This window comes from Macrotis lagotis, chromosome 5 (assembly GCF_037893015.1).
Source record: "Macrotis lagotis isolate mMagLag1 chromosome 5, bilby.v1.9.chrom.fasta, whole genome shotgun sequence".
NCBI lineage: Eukaryota > Metazoa > Chordata > Mammalia > Peramelemorphia > Peramelidae > Macrotis > Macrotis lagotis.
In genome coordinates, this window is record NC_133662.1 from 49,947,419 (window position 1) to 49,970,137 (window position 22,719).

Consider the following 22,719-nt stretch of genomic DNA (forward strand, 5'->3'; position numbering starts at 1 on the left):
CCGCTAGGTAATTATTAAGTATCAGTGTCCGGGGTCTTCTTCCCCGGACCCCCGAGTGAGCTCCTCAGTGGGCACTGCTTCAGGCGTCCCCAGTTTTTCCCTCCCCCGGGGATCAGCGAGGAGGGACTCAGGCAGACACGTCTTCAGGAGGCATATGTTTTATTAGGTGCAGAGGGATCCCCCGAATAGCTCAGGGTGTTGGCTAATATAGGGAGCTAGTCCTGGGCTGCCACCCCAATCCACCCCGAGGGCAGAACCTACCACCCGATTGGAGCAAGCGACACAGGCCAACCAGGCGAAGCCACTGTTCCCCTTAAGGAGCCGTGTCTTCTCTAGATTGGTCTGACCTCACTCCCGGGGAGGTCCTATCCACCCAGGCAGTCAGGGCCGACCCCCGACAACTCCCCCTTTTTGTTTAACATGAGTATGTCTGCCTTGAGTTGCTCAAGGGCCCAACACCCCATTTTTATAAACAGAGAAAAAAAGAAGGGGAAACAGGCAACATAGCAATAAGGCCATTAAACACCAAGCACCAAGAATCAACAAATAATGCATCCAATGATTAAGGTCTATCTTATTTATCCAATCAGGGAATAGACCGTGATCATCCTCCATATCTTTCTTATACTGATCTGTGATATTCCTTATGGTGTTGATTATTTTGTCTAACTCATCTAGATAGGTAGGTAGGCTAGTATGGTCATTCAGGGTTTGTATAGCCCTGTCAAGTTGTTTGCTAGCATTTCTGACGGCAGCTGTCATGCAAGCTGGTCGTTTAAGGACGTGATGACATGGTAGCCCATCTAGCAGCATCTGGGTTCTCACTAAGGTAGACAGGGCTTGTACAGCAGAGACTAGAGCACTCAGCTCTGTCTGGATTTCTCTATTTATTTGTTGCTGCATTGACCATGCTTGTGTAGTAGCTTGCATAAACCTCTGAAGGTCCTCTGCCAGGATGTGCATCTGGTTAGCTAGAGCCGAGATTTCTAATTGCTCCAGCACGGAAACTACAAGCTCAACTACGTCCAAAACTGGACATTCCACATCCCTCTTATCCCTCTCCATCATAGCCATAAGAAATTCAGAATCTGCAAAGGGTTTTGACGTGCTTACAGGGAGGAAGGTTACAGGGGGTATCTGCAATAAGAAGATTAGGGTCTTATTTGACCCTACATACTCTGGCTTAAGGGTGTTAGTCATTGTTCCATTGTTACATGTAATGCTATAGCGCTCATCTGTCCATTTGAAAGAAGTATTGGTGCAGATGAGGAACATATCTGAGCTCCGAACAGTCACTGCTTGTGTGGTAAAGACATTACACCAATAGTCTGTCCTCTGTCCTTTGGGGCACACCCAATATAAGTCATAAAACAGTTCAGCCCAAAGGTTCCAGATGGTGTTGTTCACTTTGGCAGGGGCAGTGTTGTCCGTAGAATGAATGATGACATCGAAGGCTGCTGCAGCTTTCCAAAGGTGCATCTGTGGTCTGGTAATGTTGTCTTTCATCACATGCGGGACCGGAGGGGCGAAGTAGGGGCCTGGGCCGCCATCCAGGAAATACACTTGAGTGCCATTCACGTTGAGACCGTAGATTGGAACTCCTGTAGAACAAACCTGTACGGCTTCAAACATAGTTGGTGAAGGAGAGCATGGTGGTAGAGGGGAATGGGGTATTTCTTGGTTAGGGGACATTCCTGCAGCCACTCTAATCCTATCCATAAAATTACAAGGGCCATCAGTTTTGTTACTTTCCCAAGAGGCTTTGGTGGTATTGCATCCGCCTCCCAGAATCCAATGCCACGTTTTATTGAACTCGCTCAAAGCCATTCTCCCTATATAACTGTTATTGGGCAGAGGGAGTGACGGGACATAGTGTATATCTCCTTTGGTCTTATCAACTGGCGTCAGATAGGCCACAGGCATATGATGTTGGATCATAGAAAAATGCAAGAAGTCACCATGCCCAAGATTGCTATCTGGTCCATGAGGGGTTTCTTTAAGTGTTCCATTTATCACCTGAGCACAGAGGGAGTGAGAGCCTGTAGTAAGGCATATCGGAAGATGCAAAGAAGTCAAAGTTACAGGGCTTTTCAGATCATGTTTCTTTTCAGGAGGAGCCCCTTTAAGTCCTCCTAGCACTAGGTAGGCAGAGCCTGCTAACTGTAATTCCACTGGATCTCCTATCCATGTGGCCGGAACAACCGTAGGAAACCCTGGTATTACTGTCCAATAAGTAAAATGAGTGGCCTCAGTAAGATTTTTCCAATGAAGGGGAATGGATCGGGAGTCAATGGGTTTTAATCTGCTTAATATTCCTAGTATACTTAGCCATTTATGTGCCATCTTTGCTTTCTGCGTCCTGTTGAGGCGCTTCCGTCTGCTTTTTTGGCGGTTTCTCTTTATCTTCTGTACAGGTCCTGGTCCAACCTGGTGGGCACCCAGCATGTCCCTTCACCTGTGTGGAGACACAAGAATTCCTTTCCCCATACCATCACCTGGGCGGGACCATGCCACTGTCCTTCCTCATCTCTCCACCATACTGTCGTGGGTTTATTTTTTGTTAGGTTTTTTGTCTGTGTGTGTGTTTCTTGTGTTAGTGGAGTTTGTGGAGGTAGTATTTGTTTCATAGCAGGGGTAATGCCCTGATCATCACCAATCAAGTAATTCCTGGTGAAGACCGCAGTTGCTACCTGAACTGCAGTAAGTCTACCACGCACTCCCCCTTTTTGTTTAATGAGAGTGCGCTTCAAGGACTGATTGGCACGCTCCACGATGGCTTGACCGGTGGGGTTGTAAGGGATACCGGTAACATGAGTGACACCGAATTGGTGGCAGAAGCGAGCAAAAGCAGAGGAGGTATAGGCCGGGCCGTTGTCGGTTTTTAACAACCGAGGTATCCCGTGGGTGGCAAAGCAGTGAAGGCAATGAGCTATCACATGGCGTACAGCCTCACCAGGCTGCAAAGTGGCCATAATAAAGTTAGAAAAAGTGTCCACAGTGACATGAATCAAGCTGGCCTGAAAGTGGGTGACATCCATCTGCCAAATATCATTAGGGGCCAGGCCCCGGGGGTTGGTGGCACGTACAGTCGGGGCAGGGCGGAAAGGGACACAATGCCTGCATTGTCGGACAATGCAACGTGCCTCTTCCTTAGGAAGACCATAGAGCCGTGCAAGTGTTTTTGCTGGGAGATGAAATGTGTCATGAACAATAGAAGGATCTGCATACATGACTACCTCACTTTTTTATATCAGGGTCAAGGAGAGCCGAATCAGCTATGGCGTTCCCTGCGTAGATTGGGCCAGAAGTGGACACATGAGATCTGACATGTAAGACATAGAGGGGGTCAGAGCGGTGTAGGAGAGACCGTTGTGCTTGGTATAAGAGATCTATGACTGCAGAATTGGACAAAGAAAGATCTGCTAGAGCTAGCTGTTGCAATAAAACAAAGCAGTAATAGCTATCAGTGATTAAGTTAAAGGGCTCATAAGCACACAGTTCTAAGGCTATCACAATGGCCTGCAATTCATTCTTTTGGGCTGAGGCATATGGAGTTTGTAACACCTTCAATATCTTCTTGTCTGGAATATAAATAGATGCTCTATGGTGTTTGGTAGCATCGGTAAAAACATTGACTCCCTGTACTGGTTGAGGGACTACTGGGTTGGAGGGATACTTCAAAGGGAGTTGCAACCATCCTCGTAATGAGGGAGGTGGATGACCCTGAGAAGTGGGATAAGTAGACAATAACATGGCCCACTCCTCGGAGTTCTGTGCTAGATGAGTAAGTATTGCAGGGTCCTCCTGGAGCAGTAACATAGGAATGGTGCCAAAAATTGTGATCACAGCTTCTGCTGCTTTCAAAAGGAGTTGTGCATCCACTTCAAACCTAGAGGGTATAGACTTAATGGGTTTTGATGAATGTACCCATTGTAAAGGACCTGTAACTTGGAACACTACTCCGGCCTTACCCAATGAAGGATGACACACCAAAGTTACATAAACCGGAGCGGTTGGATCTAATCGGGCAACAGTTGATGTGGATGCCAAGTCCTGTATCTGGGCAACAGCTTCCTTGGATGCAGGGGTCCATGTACGGGGCGAGTTCAAATCAGATGAGCCTTTTAAGGTATCATACAATGGATACATCATATCATTGGAAATAGGAACTACATTCCTTAGCCATTGGATTGAACCAATTAATTTCTGAAAGTCATTTAATGTAGAAACTTGAGCTGTATCAAACTTAGGATATTTCTTCACTAAATCCTTGTATACCTGATGTCCTAAATATGTGTAAGGAGGTTCTGTTTGTATCTTTTCGGGGGCAACCTGTAATCCATATGCTGCTAGGGCTGAGGTAATCTTTTGTAAAATAAGCGAGACAACAGTCCGGTGGGATGCAGAAATTAATATGTCATCCATATAATGAATAATAATGGCTCCCGAGTGTTCTCGCCTAATGGGCATCAGAATCTGTGCAACATAAACCTGACATAGAGTGGGACTGTTTGCCATGCCTTGTGGAAGGACTTTAAACTGAAAACGCTGAGCAGGTTCTTGATAATTTACAGCAGGTACACTAAAGGCGAAGCGTTGCCTATCGACAGGGTTAAGGGGTATACTATAAAAACAATCCTTTATATCTATAACAATTATGGGCCAAGCCTTTGGAATGGCAACTGGAGAAGGTAACCCAGGCTGGGTGGTACCCATAGGTTGTAAGGTGGCATTAACCTTTCTTAGATCTACTAGCATTCTCCACTTCCCACTTTTCTTTTTGATTACAAAAACTGGGGAATTCCATGGGCTGGTGGATGGCTCTACTTGTCCAGCCGATAAAAGTCCTTGTACTATATTAGCAAGGGCCTGTAATTTCTCTTTGGTGAGGGGCCACTGATCTACCCAAACCGGTTTGTCGGATCTCCACGTCAGTGGTATGGGTTGCGGCCCTCCAGTGACCCCTTGTGGTTTAAAGCTGTGTCTGTAGTTAGGGACAAGCCCAAGGTTTGCAAAACATCCCTCCCCCATAGGGACATAGGAATAGGAAGTACCAAAGGGCGAAAAATCCCTGCCATATCATCACTTCTCCATTTTAGAAATCTTAGGGACTTTTTCGCCAAAGTTCCTCCTGAAACTCCCGTGATGTCTTGGGGAGTTTTTGAAAGTTCCCAACAGGGCTGCCAATCTTTTGTGGATATGACCGAGACATCAGCACCTGTATCAATTAAACCTACAATCTCTCTTCCCTCCACTATAAGTGGTAAAGTGGGACGGTGGGCTGATATTGCCTGTGTCCAGGCCACAAATGTGTCCTCATGGGTACGTTCTCTCCAATCCTTATCTATCCAGGGGAGGGAAATAGCAAGAGCAACAGGCTCACTGCCTTTTAGCTCTATTGGGTAATGATGGGGATTTGTTACAGTTATAGAAGTCTGGCCTGGGCTTAGGAGCTGTGTGTGGACAATGACCTGGGGAGCGAGAGCAGTTCCAATCACTAAATGGTGGAAGTCCCTAGGGGAGGCTTTAACAGTAGTCGTAGTCCATGGGCTCAATTCTGTGCTCTCTGAGAGGGGAATAGTAACTGAGGGATTTAGCAGATCAGCCCTGGGGTCGGGCCCTCGGTTTCTCGACCCCTCTTCCCGTTTCCCTGCGGCCCACCATCGCTATACTTCTGGTTCTTGTTTTTCTGCCTACAATGCTTTGCTATATGACCAGGTTTACCACAGACAAAGCACTTCATTGCACTCTTCTGGGAATTACGGCACTCAGCTTGAAAGTGACAGGTCTTTCCGCAACGGAAACAATTTCCTTTACCCTTTGATCTAGGCACTAAGTTTGTGGTTTGTAAAGCATTAGCGAGGAGGTTAATAGAGGTTTGGAGAGGGTCCGGGGGAGGTTCCTCATCTAGGGCTTTATCAATTATCTCCTCTAAGGAGGGGTCAGCAGGCAGAGTAGCTAGCAAGCCCTTTGAATGAGTTAGTCCTCCCTTTATCAACTGAATGATTAATGGTTGTGCTGCATTCCCTGTCCCGAATTTCCCTTCTACCATGGTCTGCACTCTGCTGATAAAATCTACAGCAGACTCCCTAGTCCTTTGTTTCAATTGTTGTAATGGTGTGGCAGCTGCTCCAGCCAATTTGTTCAAGGCGTTTAGTCCTGCTATCTGCACTGCCCTGACAATGGATTCAGAAAGTTGTAATTGAGCGTCCACAGTGTTAAACTGGCCACTCCCAGTGAGTTGATTAGTGATTAAGTCAGAGTTATTTGGGTCTATGATCTCAGCCTGTAGCCTGGCCTCTCTCCGCCAGTAGGCAGCCCAGGCGATGTAATGTGATGACTCCAACACCGCCTGTAAAGTTTCGTCCCAATCTGTGGGGAGCCAGGCGGCGGTCTGGATGTTAGAACTTATGAGCCGTTTTACATAGGCAGATCCTGGCCCATAATTATGGACTGCCTCTCTGAGATCTTTGATAAATTTGTACGGTATTGGGCAGTGAACTCTGACCTGTTGGCCGTTTTCTTTTTGCACAAACACTGGGTAAGCAGCTGCTGAGGAAGTAAGATAGTCTAGGTCTTCTTCCTCTACTTCCTCCCCCTCCTCCAAAGCCTTATGAATGGCCTGCTGTAACCGAGTCCGGCGGGGTGTCTGGCTGGGGACGGTCGCCCCAGACCCTTCCTTTCCTGTCATCAGTGCGTGTCTCCAGCCATCTGCACCCGGTCCACATATCCCTTGCTTCTCTGTGTGTATGTCCGTTTGTTTCACTATCTTAATTTCACTCTTTACCGGGGCAGGCGGCCGACTCGCGGCAGCCAATTCCTCCCAAGGGTATTTGGGGGCTGGTTCCCTCAGGTCATCAAGCCCCTCATCTGGGGGAGGGGGCCATTCAGGTTCCCCTAGTAACGAGGGCCCTGTTTGTGTTTCTCCGGGCACGGCTCCCAGTGGGGGCTGCGGGTCAAGAGCCACGGCCACCACGGAGTAAATCACAAAGTCCGTGTCCGATAGAAAGCCAGGTTTTTCTGTGTTATAAGAGGCCATTTGAGTTCCTACCACTCTCCATGTCTGAGGGTCAATGCCGGTGTGGGAGACCCAAGGGGAGACAACCAATATTTTTTCCACCCAATCCCTACAGTCTTTTATACGGACTCTTATGCCATGAGTCTTTACTAGTGCATGTACTTGACATGCTAATACTCCTGAATCCTCTGGCTGTAAATGCTTAGACATTCCTTTGCCCATGTTTACTCCCTCTAGGTGTCCCGTGGACCTAGGGTGTCTGCCTCTTCTGTTTTTACTTAAACAGGCTTACCTCACTCGGCGGGGTCTTCGGGTGTCCCTGTTCAGGGGCCAGTTCTGTCCAGGGTCTTCTTCCCCGGACCCCCGAGTGAGCTCCTCAGTGGGCACTGCTTCAGGCGTCCCCGGTTTTTCCCTCCCCCGGATCAGCGAGGAAGGACTCAGGCAGACACGTCTTCAGGAGGCATATGTTTTATTAGGTGCAGAGGGATCCCCCGAATAGCTCAGGGTGTTGGCTAATATAGGGAGCTAGTCCTGGGCTGCCACCCCAATCCACCCCGAGGGCAGAACCTACCACCCGATTGGAGCAAGCGACACAGGCCAACCAGGCGAAGCCACTGTTCCCCTTAAGGAGCCGTGTCTTCTCTAGATTGGTCGGACCTCACTCCCGGGGAGGTCCTATCCACCCAGGCGGTCAGGGCCGACCCCCGACATATCAGAGGCTGGATTTGAACTCAGGTTAGGTTCTCCTGATTCCAGGGCCAGTACTCTATCCACTGTGCCATCTAGCTTTTTTTTTTAATAGTTACTTTACAACTAGAATAAAATTGAAAATGATACTGGAAATGATCTATAATTTCATCAGTATGAACACTCCTTTCAAAAAGATTGCAAGCTCTACTTGCCTTGAATTCTTTGTTAGGATTTACTCTTTTGTTTTGACAGAAAAATTCATCAGTATGTGTCCAGCCTCTTGATATTAAGCTTCCCTGAATTTAACTTGACTGGTCTATGGATGACTTCTCTGCACATAGAGTTCATGACTAAGTGCAAAACCTTTCTACCTTGGGTAGGACCTATCAGATCACAGATAGAAGAATTACTTTCAGCAGCATAGGACAATTTATATGACATTGTTCAGGCATTGTAGAATCTAGTGGAAGATATAATCATATGGTATAAATGAAATACTTTTGCACAAATAAAGTTTTCTTTGTTCATGTGAAAATGCTGCACCAGCTATCAAGAAATATATGGAATCCACATTATAGATGTTAGAAATATAATAAACTCATTAAATATAGTAACCCATTAAGGCCTTAAATGACAGTATTCATAATAAATACTTTTGTTGTCTTAAAGAGTAAAATAAAACATCGACACTTTAAACTTGGTTTAAAGGCAGTTTATCTCCAATTATGAGTAACAGATATTCCTAATAAAGCAGTTTAAAAAATGTAATTCATTCTAATATTCCTTCTTGTTTCTGCTTCTCAGGAGTATTTCTTCTCTTATTCCTAGTTTTCTCAGAAGTACCATAGGTAGGTACTTGCCAGAACAGCAGACATCACCCAATCTTTATTAGTGAAGATATATAAAAGACAGAGAACCAACCTGCCTCTGGCTTGAGCTGCCCACTTCAATAATGTGACAACCCAGCTTGTATCTGACTTTTATCTAGTCTTGGCTCTGCCACTGTGTGACTTTGAGCAAGATCTGGGGTTAGACTAAACTCTCTTAATAGGAAAACTGGCATTTTTACAGCACTTGGAAAATTTCTAAAGTGTTTTTAAAACCCATCATTTTACTTAAGATAGAAAATCTTGCTCTTATGAAAAAGTTGTCAGGTAAAGCCCTACCTCTTCCCCTTAGTGTTTCTTTATCAATCAACAAATTTGGTCAATTGATGATGATCAAAATTTGGCAAAATGATGTAATTAATATTTATGTTGATTGTGCATAAATGTATGCTCTTATAATTCTACTTTTGACATAAGAAGATGATGCGACTGACTGACTCCCAGCAGGGCGTGTATTTTTGAGCAGTCCCTCTGTATTTTCTTGTTCATCTAGCATCATGAGCAAATCATGCTTTGCTTGAATGAGTATATACTGCCAATTTGTAGTATTAATCTGCATAATTCTATCAAAACTCAACATTACATTACTAAGAGCATAACAAATAGATATCACTTTTTCACTTTGGTGATAGTTTTCCTTGTATAAAATTATGTTTAAAATGGCAATTTAATTTTTTTGTTAAAATCTAAAATTAAAAAAAAACTTAGAAATCACATTTTAGAAATGAAGTCATAGTGTTTGGACTTGAGATATTTATTATGGATTATGTGCTCAAGTTTTATTTTTCTTCTAATTCAAAAAACATCAAATGTCCTAAATTTAATTTTTACAAGCCCAGTTGGTAATAAGTGAAAGACACTGAAAAATTTGTCTTAGATGATTAGCAGTTATAAGTAGAAGTAAAAGTTTTTAGAAGTGACCTTTTTATATATGTATTTTATGCTTGTCAACATAGTACAGTAGATAGTGTGCTGAAAGTCCTCAATTAAAATCTTTCTTCGGACATTTATGAGCTGTGAGATTTTGGGCAAGTTACTTAATTTCTGAGTCTCACTTTATTTGTAAAAGTTGTAAAGATAAAATATGACATCTAAATATATTTATGTGTGTATGTGTATATATATATATATATGTATATGTATATATAATTATGTAAAGTGCTTTGCAAAGCTCAAAAGACTCAGTGTAAGCTATTATTAGACATATTCCTGATGTTTTTTTTTATAAACTGAGCTAGGAGAGGTCATTATTAACAGAATTTAATAATGAATTTTGTATGTAGTAGAAATTACAATTCTTTATTTTTGTGATGTGGTACTCGGAGGACAATGCAGCTCCTTCTCTTTCTAATGTTTCATGAAATAGCTACTTAATTCTTTGAATAACTTTGTCTACTAGGAGTCTGGAGGATGGCCAGACAGAGTGAAGAACTTTCATGGAAGGGAGTTGAGAAAGGGAAAAATGATAAAGTCATTATGAGCCGACATGAAATTGGAGGGAGGTGCAAGAAGACAATGCGCATCTCCCAGGAGCCCTGTTGTGCAAAAGATCTAAGACTGTGAAACTAACCCTCTGAAGGGAGAAAAATGCAAATTCTCTTGTATGAAGAATCCAGAGTGAATGTTTATCCCAGAGGGACTGTTTTACAGAGCCAGCCCCCCAGGAGAGCATCATTTGCTAAAGGAAAATTGAAAAACAGTGAAAATAAAGAACAGAGTTCTTGCATGAACTACACCCCCCCTTTGATGCTGATGAGAACTTCAGAAAGCTGAGCTGTGGAGATCTGGAATCTGGAGCAGCAACTAGTGATGTTTGTTTACTAAGAACTAGAGTACTAGTTCATAATCTGGAAACTGAGTTTTTTTAAAAAAAATTTTGATAGCTATTTTAATAAAATTGACTCTTAATGCAGTGTAAAAAAAAATTAAGATGCGAAAAGAGGTCTGAATTTAGAGAAGTAACACCTGTGCTTAAACCCCAGTTCTACCAAACAATAAATAAGATGGAAAATTATATTTGTAATTTCAATTCATATTTATGCCATTATGGAAAGTATTTGCTTCCAAGTAAGGGAAGTGGTAAATCACTTACCCTTTGCATTTTAACTCATTATTGTTTGATTTGATTTTTTTTACTTCTTAGCTATCTCTTTTATAAAATTAGTGATTTGGATTTGATGACTCCTGATGTATTTCTTAGTGTTAAATTTATGATCCTAGAAAATTATAGTAAGAAGAAATATACTAAATAGAATCATAATTCCAAAATCATTTTGTATGTATTGAATATTCTACAGTAAGGACTTGAGCTATTTGAAAATTTGGCAAATATGTGTTTTTTGGTGTCCTTTGCTTTGAGCAAATAAAGAACATTTTAATAATTTCATAAAAGACAAAATTAAATGTAAAAAGTATTTTTATATTAAAATTATTATTTGGATAATCCAAATAAGAAATTAAAAATAATTTTTTCAAAGACTTTGGATATTTATGGAAAAAAAGCAAGATTTGATTTGTTTTTAATTTTATCTTTGCCAATAGTAGATATGATGAAAGTATCAGGAACTTAAGATTTAAAAAGTTCTATAATTACATTAATTCATATCGTCATAGGAATGATACTAAGAAAATTGTTTATAGTTGGCTTTTTCTGTGCAACTTATTTTAGAAAATTGCCTAGAGGATTCTGAGTAAAAAGATAGTAGTGTAAATGTTTATTAAGCAGCTACTAAGTGTTAGACAATGTAATAAACACTTAAATTTATCACTTCATTTGGTGTTCATAAGGATTATTATCTCTATTTTACAATTGAGAAAATTGAGATAGTTGAAAGTAAAAGTTACTTGCCAAGATGATACCATCAGTATGGACTAAAGACTGAACTTGAATCCACATCTTCTTGATTCTGTGAACAATTCTCTTCCCTACACCACGTTATTATTCACATAGTATGTATGTATGTATGTATGTATGTATGTATTTTAGTCATTCATTCACTCTAAATCTGGGTTTATATAATTTTACAAGGATGATTTTATCTATTTCACAAATTGATTTCTTCATCTGGACAGAACACAGTCATATTTCACCAATCTTTAGCAAAATAGAAGCTGTATTTCTATGACTTCACTAATTTTTGCCAATTTGCCTATTCCTGACATTGAATTTTGTCCCAATTCCTTCATTTTTTTCTTGTGTAATAGTATCAACTTACCACTTTCAATAATGTAGGCTACTAAACATTTTTGTAATATTAACATTTCTTAAAATAGTAATTCAACTCCCATTTCTTTGAAAAAAATGTATTTTTTTCTGAGAGTATACCTCAAATAAGTTAATAATTCATGGACTTTGTTCACTATAATAAAGAAACCAATCAGTGTAAGAAAGGAATTTAGAATTGACTCATTCCACTTCCAAATACAAATCATCTTGTCTCAATCTGGTTAAAAAAAGAAAGAGAAGAGAAGTAATACCTACTGTTACTATTCAAATCAAATGAATTCAAAAAGCATTGATTAAATAAGTATTGTTTGTGAGATATTATGCTAGGAATTGAAAAAGGATACCTATAGTTTGACTTTAACGAAAGACAAAAGTTAGACTACTTTCACATGTTTGTTAGTTCACTACACCCACAAGCAATCATGCATAAAAGGAAGTCTGGGAAACTGAACTAACAAAGGCTTATTGGGAGAACATATTTTTAGAGTGACACAGTCAGAAAGCAGACTTTTCAGTAGGTAGAATTTTCAGTGCTTATTCATCAAAAGAATGATGTGCTGTGTTTTAAGATACATTCATCAAAAGCTGTGCAAGTCCATCTAAAGCAAGACATATCCCTCAAGAGCCCTCATAATAATTTAATTATTTTCACAAAAGGCCCCTCTTTATTCATAAAGGTTGTCTTATCTTGATGGGATCTAGGGAGAAAGAAAGGCTAATTTTCTTATTTGTTTGCTTATTTTTGGTAAGGTAATGGTGGATTAAGTGACTTGCCCAAGATCAAACAGCTAGGTGTATGGGGATGGATTTGAATTCAGTTCCTTCTGATTCCAAGGCCACTGCTCTATCCACTGTGCTCTACTATCTTTCTTTACATATGTTAATTTGATCTGATCACCTTTATACAAAAGGTGAATTTCCAACCACTGATGTTACAGAAATACAAATATTTCTGAATATATGTTTATGTGAAATACACATGAGAAATATATACTTTTATGAATACATACAAATACACACAAACACACACACACACACAAAACATACATATTCCCTGATTGAAATTTGCCTTCAGAGTGACTGACTGAAGTGGGGTCCAAGGATTTTTAGTTACTTGTATATATGGTTTAGGTGATGGACAAAAGTCAGTAAATTTGGCTGTGATTCAAAAACCACTTTCAACAGACATCATTAAAAGAATAGTTAGTTAAAAGCAGAAAAAAGGAAGTGTTGTTCACTCAGCAAAAGCATAGCTCTATCCAAAAAGGTCATGGAAAATTATATTACCTTTTATCTAAAAGCTTCCCACTGGCTTTGCAGTTCTCCACCACCCATTCACCCATGCTGGGTTGCACTCCCCTTTCACCCAAGGGTCTAAGACCTTTCCTTAAGTTCCTAAAACATATTCTGAGTTGAAAACTTGTTTCACTCTATCTATTTGTGACTTTAGTTGCGTTAGGGTCTATTTAGAGACTTCATTTAATGTTGTTTCAAAGAGAGGTTGGGAAAAGCTCTGGAAGTTTGCTAGCTTCTCTCTACCATCTTGTCTCTGTCTTCCAATATATCCAATATATCTCAAATAGAGGCATAAAAATATAAGCAAAGTGATACAATGATGAAAACAAAATTGTGACATAACTGTGAAAGAATCTTGGTAGAATTGTTAAAGTTCTGAATAAATTGAATCCACTGAGGAAAGTTAACTTGATCATAATAAAAGGCTATTGTATACTCATTTTAAAAAAATATTATTTTTAAGAAATATAAATTAGCTAGAATTATCAAGGAAGGAATAGTACATTTTCTGGTTCAGATATAATAATAATCATAACAATAATAATAATGAATAACAAAGTTGGATAATTTATTTTGTCAATGTGAATTAATCTTTGGATTAGACTGGAAGGGAAAAATAAGCCAGTGATTAATTTATACTTCATATATATATATATATATATATATATATATATATATTCATGCAGTTTCAGTATGCAAGGGTGTGGTATGGTAGCATATGCTGAGGGCACATTACCATTAAGTCCTTGTGTTTAGGAGGATAGAATTCTAAAGGGTTGGTCCCTTCTGATGTACTAGTACATTTAGTCTATGTGCTACTTGCATTTTTATGCTGAAGTTAAATGGGGAGATAGTAAGAGAACACCATCTAAATGTCAACAATAATTTTAATTTTTAAGTCAACAAACCAAAATTGATACATTCACTGTTACTTAGAGAAATAGTTTATATTTCCATGGGATCATTATTAGGGATTTTACACTTGGAGTTTTGAGCTATTAGGTCAATTACTCAAGATGTGAAAAAGAAAAAAAATACATTAACTTTTTAAAAGGGGATAAGGAATGGAATCAATAGAATCTACAAACAAAATTCAGTAAGTTTGACTGTGATTCAAAGAACATTTCTAGAAGTCATTATCAAAAGAGTAGTTAGCTAATAGCAAAAAAAGGGAAGTATTGATCACATAGAGTAAACAGAGTTTCATCCAAAATGTCATAGGAAATTGTATTAATAATTTTTGTGATGAGTTCATTAGATTTGCTGATCAGGAAAATTTTGAAAAAAATCATTTATGGATATTTTAGTCAAGACCTTGATAGAGCTTAACAAGCTGCTTTAATGTGCAGCTTTCATTCTTCAAAGAATATAATACAACTAACAATCTTCCTTAAAATATAGGAGTAGTGATAAACAATTCCTGGAGAAATTTTGTCACTTCAAATAGTAAGGCTTTAGTAATTCATATGAATGCTTAGAAGAGGACAAAATGGAGATATATTGTTTAGACTAGGATCTTCAAAACTATTAAGAACCATTTGAGTAGAATCAAAGAATAATCTTTGCTTATACTGTAAGTCATTTTGGAAAGAGACCTCTTAGAAGAGTTCTTCCTATAATGATTCCCCCCTCTATATTTTGCAACATTTTTTACTTGCATTTGAATACAATGAATGAGAGGCTTGTCAAATTTACAAATAGCTCAGAACTTGGGAGGGCTAGCAAACACTGGTTATTAACTACTAATTTAATAATGATAAAACATATAGGAGTAATGTAATATATCATATTTATTCCTAACATATGAACTTCATTAGTCCAAAATGACAGCTGTGGGATAAAACAAAACTTAGCAAAAACCATGATATAAGGTTATTAGTAAGTTGCAAGTTCAATTTGAGTGAATAATAAGATAGCACAAAAAGCAAATGCCAGTTTAAACTATATTAAAAGAGGGATAATGTATTTTTAAAAATTCCCTTGTCATTCCTTAATCAAACCAAAACTGCAATATTTTTGTTCAGTTCTAAGAGCTGAGATCATTGAGAACATATATACATGAATGACTAGTATATGGAAGGATCTTGAAATCATACCAGATAAATTGAAATAGCTAGGAATGAATTATAAGACTGAAGAAGATAAGACTTAAGGAGCATTAAGTCATGAGTTGTAGAAACTGTTTTGTTTTAAAGTTATTGAACTTATTCTTCTTGATTTCACTTGAATAGACATTCCACTTTACAAACATCAATTGTTTGTTACATTGGAATACATAGAATTTTTTGATATTATTTGCAGATTTTATTCATTTAAAACTATAATACAAGTACAAATCTTCCTTAAAATACAGTAGTAGAGATAAATTTTAATTTCTACTCTTTAAGAAAAAAAATTTCTCATTTAAAGTAACACTATACTAATTCAGATGAATGCTTGGAAGAGGACAAGGGGAAATGAACAAAAAGTCGTAATTTAGTTTAAAAGAAATATACTATTTATTTATGTTCTTGGCATAAGTCAAATATTATTAATAGTAAACAAAGCATCCCTCAGAGTACAGCCATTAGGTCTCTGATAATTGATAAATGAAAATAAAAATAAAATAAAAGTTCCTAAGCTAATTTAAATATTTGATACTGAAAATGAGATTTTAAAATATTTTTAAACAATTTGTATTTGTAAGTAAGAGAAAATTAACTCTCCATTCTTATTTAAACCATGAATTTACTTGGCAAATCCTTTTTTCAAAAATGTACTTGTTTATCCACATTCAAATTATCACTAATTCTCAAAGACTCAGGCACCAAATTAATAACTTGTTACTGTTCATCACATATTCTACTGAAGGCAATATCTTGTAATGCCATATAACTCTGGGTGTATCAGAGATAACAACGAGTAAAGAAATCCATTGAGATATATAAACTTATTGTTTGATGTGCAATTGTATCTAGCCCATTGAATATACTTTGCAAGGATAATGAGATAATTTTTTGGTGTTTAGGACTGGGAATTAAGTCAGTATTCATAGTTAATGAAAAATTAGTAAGAGAATATGAGATCTTGCAAGCGTGTGGAATATGAACTATATTGGAAGGTGAATAGACCAAGCCAAAATTGACTAAGAAGAGAATTCTAATGTAGACACCAAGGCATGAGCAACTGGAGTGGCACTCAGAGTGAAACACTAGGGGTAGGGAAATTATACTTTACTGTAAGTTAGAATACATTTACAATAAAACACAATAGCTTATTGGAGAATGATGACTTTCTTTAAAAGTCAAGTTCATCAAGAATAAATATACATCATCTACTCTCTTCTACCTTGCCCCATGCAGCCTTATACTTTGAAAGATTAGTTTTCAAGGATTAGAAAATATTAGGGGAAATTATCTTCAGTATCAGGCAGATAGAAGGGAAGAGGGGAAGAGAGAAAAAATACTCAGCTATTTATCCTTACATTCAATGAATGATAAAAGTAAATTTTTCCTGCTTCACTTAAGCTACTTTTTCTCTGGCTATTAGTGTTCCACTTGTTTCTGAACTGTGTGTGTGTGTGTGTGTGTGTGTGTGTGTGTGTATACATATATATATATATTTATTATTAAAGTAATATATTTTATTGTTATGTGTGTATATGTACACATGCATATATACATGCATACATTATATATATATATATGCATATATATATATATATATATATATCACTAGAACAGTCTTTCCAAAACCTGCAAATAATTAGGGAGATAAGTTAGTATAGTAAAAATAATATTGGGCATAAATTCAGATAGATCTTGTTCCCTTTATTAACTCAAATTCTCACCTTTATGACTATAATCAAGTGACATAATCTCTCAAATATAATCTTCTCCTGCAAAAAGGAAAATAGAATGACTTTCTTGTCTCTCTAAATATTCAAAATGTTTATAAATTTGTGAGAACTATTTATATTTGTGAAGAAATTAGGTAAATTTTAATTCAAATAGAAGCAATAACAATGACTACTTTGATCTTGGAATTTATATATTTTAATTGATATTTAAAATTTTAAACTTACCACTTCCAGATACTTCAGTTTTGTAAAAGCAATTGTCTATCATAAATGAGAAGTTAAAAGTATTTTAATTTTTTCCTTTCTTTTGTCAGTTATCATTTTTCTTTATAATCATTTTTTCCAATACCAAATGAGAGACATGGATAAAATAAACATTTATAAGAGAAGCCTCTCTTTCCATGTATAGAAAGAATTCATTTTCATCTTAATAGCATGGCATATAGGAAATTTGCTCTTTAACCATGCTTCTGAGAATATTTTTTTCTGAAGTTCCACCACTCATAATTTCTCAAAACATGCTATAACTGTATCATATTCATATAACACAATTTGGTCAACCTTTTTTCATTTGTTGGATATACCTTCAGTTTACAACTCTTTACCTCTACAAAAAAAGAGCTGTTATAAATATTTTGGTATATGTAGGTGTTTTACCCTTTGTTGTGATCTCTTTGGGCTACAGCACTAGTGGTAGTATTATTGAAACAAAGAGTATGCCCAGTTTTATTTTTCATTGAGCATAGTTCCAAATTACTCTGTTGAAAGACTGGATCAGTTTAGAGCACCACCAACAATGTATTACTATCTAGTTTTCCCACTTCCCCTCCAACATTGATCATTTTCCTTTTTTGTTATATTGGCTAACTGATAGATAAGAGATGGTATCTCAAGAGTTTTAATTTGCATTTCTCAAATCAATAATTAAGTAGAACATTTTTTCATATACCTACAGATAGCTTTTTTTCTTCATCTCAGAGCTTCCTGTTCATATCCTTTGGCCATTTATCAAGTGAGAAATGAATTATATATTCTTATAAGTTTCACTAAGTTCTCCATATATTTAGAAACGAGTCCTTTATCAGAAACACTAGTTGCAAAATTTGTTTTTCAACTTACTGCATTCCTTTTAATATTAGTTGTATTTGTGCAAAAGCTCTTAAATTTAATGTAATCAAAATTATCCAGGTCTTTAATCATAAATTATTCCCTTTTCCATTGATTCAAGAGGCAAACTATTCCTTTTTTTCCTAATTGACTTATAATATTTTCATTTGCGTCTAAATCCTGAATCCATTTCAACCTCATCTGTGCATTAGGTATAAGATGTTCATATAAGTGTTATTTCTGAAATACTATCATCAAGTTTCCTGGCAGTTTTTATCAAAGAATGGGATAATAATAATAATCTGGATAATAATCCAGAAGTTGGAATCTTAGGGTTTATCAAGCATTAGATAACTATAGTCATTTACTGCTTTCTCTTTTGCACCTAATCTATTCCATTGATTTACCACTCATTTCTTAGCCAGTATTAGTTTTGATGATTGATACTTTATAATATAATTTTAGATCTAATATCACTAGACTTCCTTCCTTTGCATTTTTCATTAATTCTCTTGATATTTTGATCTTTTGTCCCTCTGTATTAATTTTTCCTAGTTCACTAAAGTAATTTTGTGGAAGCTTGATTGGTATGGCAATAAATAAGTAGAATAATTTAGGTAGAATTTTCATGTTTATTATATTAGTTCCACCTTCCCATGAGCAATTAACAGTCCAATTTTTTCTATCTGAAGTTGTTTTCACAAAGTTTCTGAGTCTATCTTGGCAAGTAGACTCCCAAGTACATTATGTTATCTGAAGTTATTTCTCTTTCTATCTCTTACTTCTGTAACTTTTTGGAAATAAACTGAAAAACTAAGGAATTAAGGCAGGTTATTTTATACTCTGTGACGTTGCTAAAGTTACTAATTACATTTAGCAGTTTTTAAGATGATTTTCTAGTTTTCTCTATATATACCATCATATCATCTGCAAATAATGAGAATTTTATTTCTTCATTACCAATTATGATTCCTTCAATTTCTTTTTATTTTTATTGATATTTTATTTTTACAAATACATGTTATGAACGTTTTCAACATTCCTCTATGCATATATATACATATTTATATTTCAATTAAAAAATTTCCTTCTACTCTTGCTTACCACTTCCTTCCCCTCAGTAGGGACAGTGATTTTACATTGCTTTCATAAACATTTGGGATAAACATGTTTACAGATTGATCTTTTTCAATATGAGGAATTAGAATTAAGGAAAAGAAACTCATAAGAGATATTTTTAATATTTATTTATTTTTTTAGAATTTTACAATTTTTTTCCTAATCTCACTTCCCACCCTACACCCTCCACAGAAGGCATTCTGTTTACATTTTTTCCCATAGTATAACTTGAATGTGAGGAGAGAGAAATCATATCCTTAAGGAAAAGAAATAAAATATAAGAAATAACAAAATTATGTAATAAGATAACAGTTGTATTTAAAATTAAAGGTAATAGTCTTTGGTCTTTGTTCAAACTCCAGAATTCTTTCTCTGGATACAAATGATATTCTCCAATGCAGATAACCTAAAATTGTGCCTGATTGATGCACTGATGGACTGAGCAAATCCATTGAGGTTGATCATCACTCCCATATTTCTGCTAGGGTATACAATGTTCTTCTTGTTCTGCTCATCTCACTAAGCATCAGTTCATGCCAATTCTTCCAGACCTCCCTGAATTCCTCTTCCTGTCTGAGAGCTTGGAAGTCAAGGCTGTGTTCCATTGTGGTGTGCTGGCACTCAAGTTCCCTCAGATCCAGACTGTCAAGGCCTCCTGTGATTTCTTTACAGAACTGATGCCCCATGTTTAGAGATCCCAACCATGGGGCAGGTGGTCCATGAAAATGGCAAAGTGTTGCTACAGGCTGTGCTGAAGTCCATAGGTGGTCAGGCCTCCTGCAACCTCGTAGATTCCTTTGAAGATGTCCTCTTTGTCCTCAAAAGATGCTGCTTTAGCTGCCTCAGTGTGTGGATCAAGGAAGTGATCCTCACTTCCCCTCGCCCTGGCTCAGCACTGAACAGATGGACACTTTCAACCAGAGAGGGAATGAACAAGTGTCCTGTAAAGGAAAAGGTGAAAGAGTTCACACTGCTCTGCCGGGGTTTCCACAGACCACTGAGGGCTGGCTGAGGCTGAGTTTGTAGAGAATAAACCCCAAACAACCCCCTCAAAAAATATTTCATTCTCTATGGTACCTTTTAGGATGATCTAGTATCATTCCTTATCACTTTTAAGGAGATCTATTTTTGCAACTGCTTTCTTTGAAATACCTCTGCTTTTTGACACTTCAGTTAAAGCATACTATATTATCTTCCATTCTTTTACCTTTACTCCATATGTATTTCTCTGTTTGAAATGTGTTTCTTGCAAGCAGCATAATGAAGAATTCTGGTTTTTAATCTTCTCTGCCAACTGTTTTCATTTTGTGGGACAGTTCATGCCACTCATATTCAAAATTATAATTCCGAACTCTTTATTGCCATTAATATTTGGGTAATTTTCTGAAATTTTGCTATAATGATCCTTGTTGTTTTCATTTTTGGATCCCTTTCAGTTGGGGATCAATGGATTCTTTCATTGATTATTTTACCCTCTGCTTCCAGAATATCGGGGCAATTCTCCTTACCTGTATTCTGTAGAATGGAATCCAGGCTCTTTCTTTGATCAAAGTTTTCAATTAGTCTTATGATATTTGAATTGTATCTCCTGGATCTATGTTTGAGTTCAATTTTTTAATTCAAAGAAGTATTTTACATTTTCTTCTATTTTTTCATTTTTTTGTATTTTGTTTAACAGATTCTTGGTGTCTTGTGGCATTAGCTTTCAAAGATCTCAATCTGTTTTTCAGAGAGGAATTCTCTCTACTTAGTTTTTGTTTCTTCTCTTCCATTTGTTTAATTCTATTTTTAAAAGAATTGTTATCTTTTTCCATTTGCCTAATTGTGTCTTTGAGGAAATTATTTTTTTATTTCTTCAATTGTAATTTTATTGTATTTGGTTTCTTCTGTTATTTTGTGTTGCAAGATTGATTTTCTCTTGCATGGTGTTAACTTTCACTTGCATTTCATTTCCCAGTTTCTCCAAATGATTGTTTTTTTTTTTGGAAGCAGTGGGATTAAGTGCCTAGCCCAAGGCCACATCCAAATTTGAACTCAGATACTCCTGACTCCAGGGCCAGTGCTCTATCTGCTGTGCCACCTAGCAGCCACCCAGTCTACTCTTGAAGGAATTGTTTTCTGTAGTTAGCTTTTACTTTTCCATTTCTATTTGGTAAATTTTGTTTGAAAGAAGTTATCTTTTTCTATTTGTTTTTGCATTTTTCCTATTGTATTTTTAAAGGATTTGTTTCTTCAGTCAATCTGCTTCCTTTTGCAAGATGTTGGATTTTTCTTGAATTTCTTTTTCCAATTTTTCTACTTGATTTTTAAAATCCTTTTACATATTTCCCAAGAAGTCTTTTGGGGTTGGATACTCCTTGGCTGGCTCACATAAAATTCTTCTGCCATCCTTTTCTGAGATGACATTTTGCCCATCCTTAACTCAAATATAATTTTCTATAGTTCAGACTTTTCTCTGTTCTTTATTACTCATTCTGAGTTTACTGGGCATTGTCCTGAACTTCTGATCTTGAGGGGGAGGTGCACTTATAGACTTTCTGAGTTGAGAACCCTAGAGCCTTGCCCACTAGACTTGATCCTTCAGACTACTCATGTGTGCTGAATGAGGGATCTGGGGTACCTGTGTTTTAGCTCTGCCAGCTGCCCTGTGGTGCTGTTTGATGCTGAACCTGAACACCGGGGGCCTCAACTGCAGATCTCTCCTGTAGCTAAGAAGACGATGCCCATACAAGATTTCAGTTTCTTGCCCTGGTCCTATTCCTGCTCTACTGAGTTAGACTTGGCAGAAAATGTTTCAATCTGTTCTTTTATGCCTTCTGTGGCTCCAGAGTCCATTTAGAGACTTGATTAATTTTGATTCTTAGGGACATCCAGGAGAGTTTAGGGAAATTTTGGCTTCTCTGACATCTTGGCTCTGCCCCTCTAGTTTAGCTTTTTATTAAAACAAATAATCAATAAGAAGGCATGCTTAGTTTCATTGTTCTCAAATCACCTTTGCATTTTCATTTTTATTTTCTTACTAAGAAAAACAAGCATTTGGATTCATGCCAGAATGTACTCAAGCCAGCAAAATATCATTCATCTTCTGAATTCCTCTTTAACTTACTCTAGAATGATTACATCTATGGAGGTTTTAGTCACTTTTCTGTTTCCTTTTTTTTGTGTTTTCTTATTATATTAGAGTGTAAGCTCTGTAATAGCAGGCATTTTTTTTAACTTTGATTTTTGTTGTTCTTGTTTTCCTGTTTATATGTTTATTCTCAGCATTTAGTATGCAGTATCTATCACATAGTGTGCAAGTCTAACTGACTATGCAATATATTATTTTTGATAGCACATCCCATCAATTGAAAGCAATGGCAACTCTGGCATCAGACTCTCAATGTGCATTGCTATAAGCCTACATGGCAGAACAGAAGCCCTGGTTAATCTATTGCACGTCTCTCACTGCTCTCTGTTACTTGAGCTGTGAAGGACAAGTTTTTCTTAAGATCAAAAATAAAGGAAATGAGGAGTCATAAATTTGGTATGCCTTCTC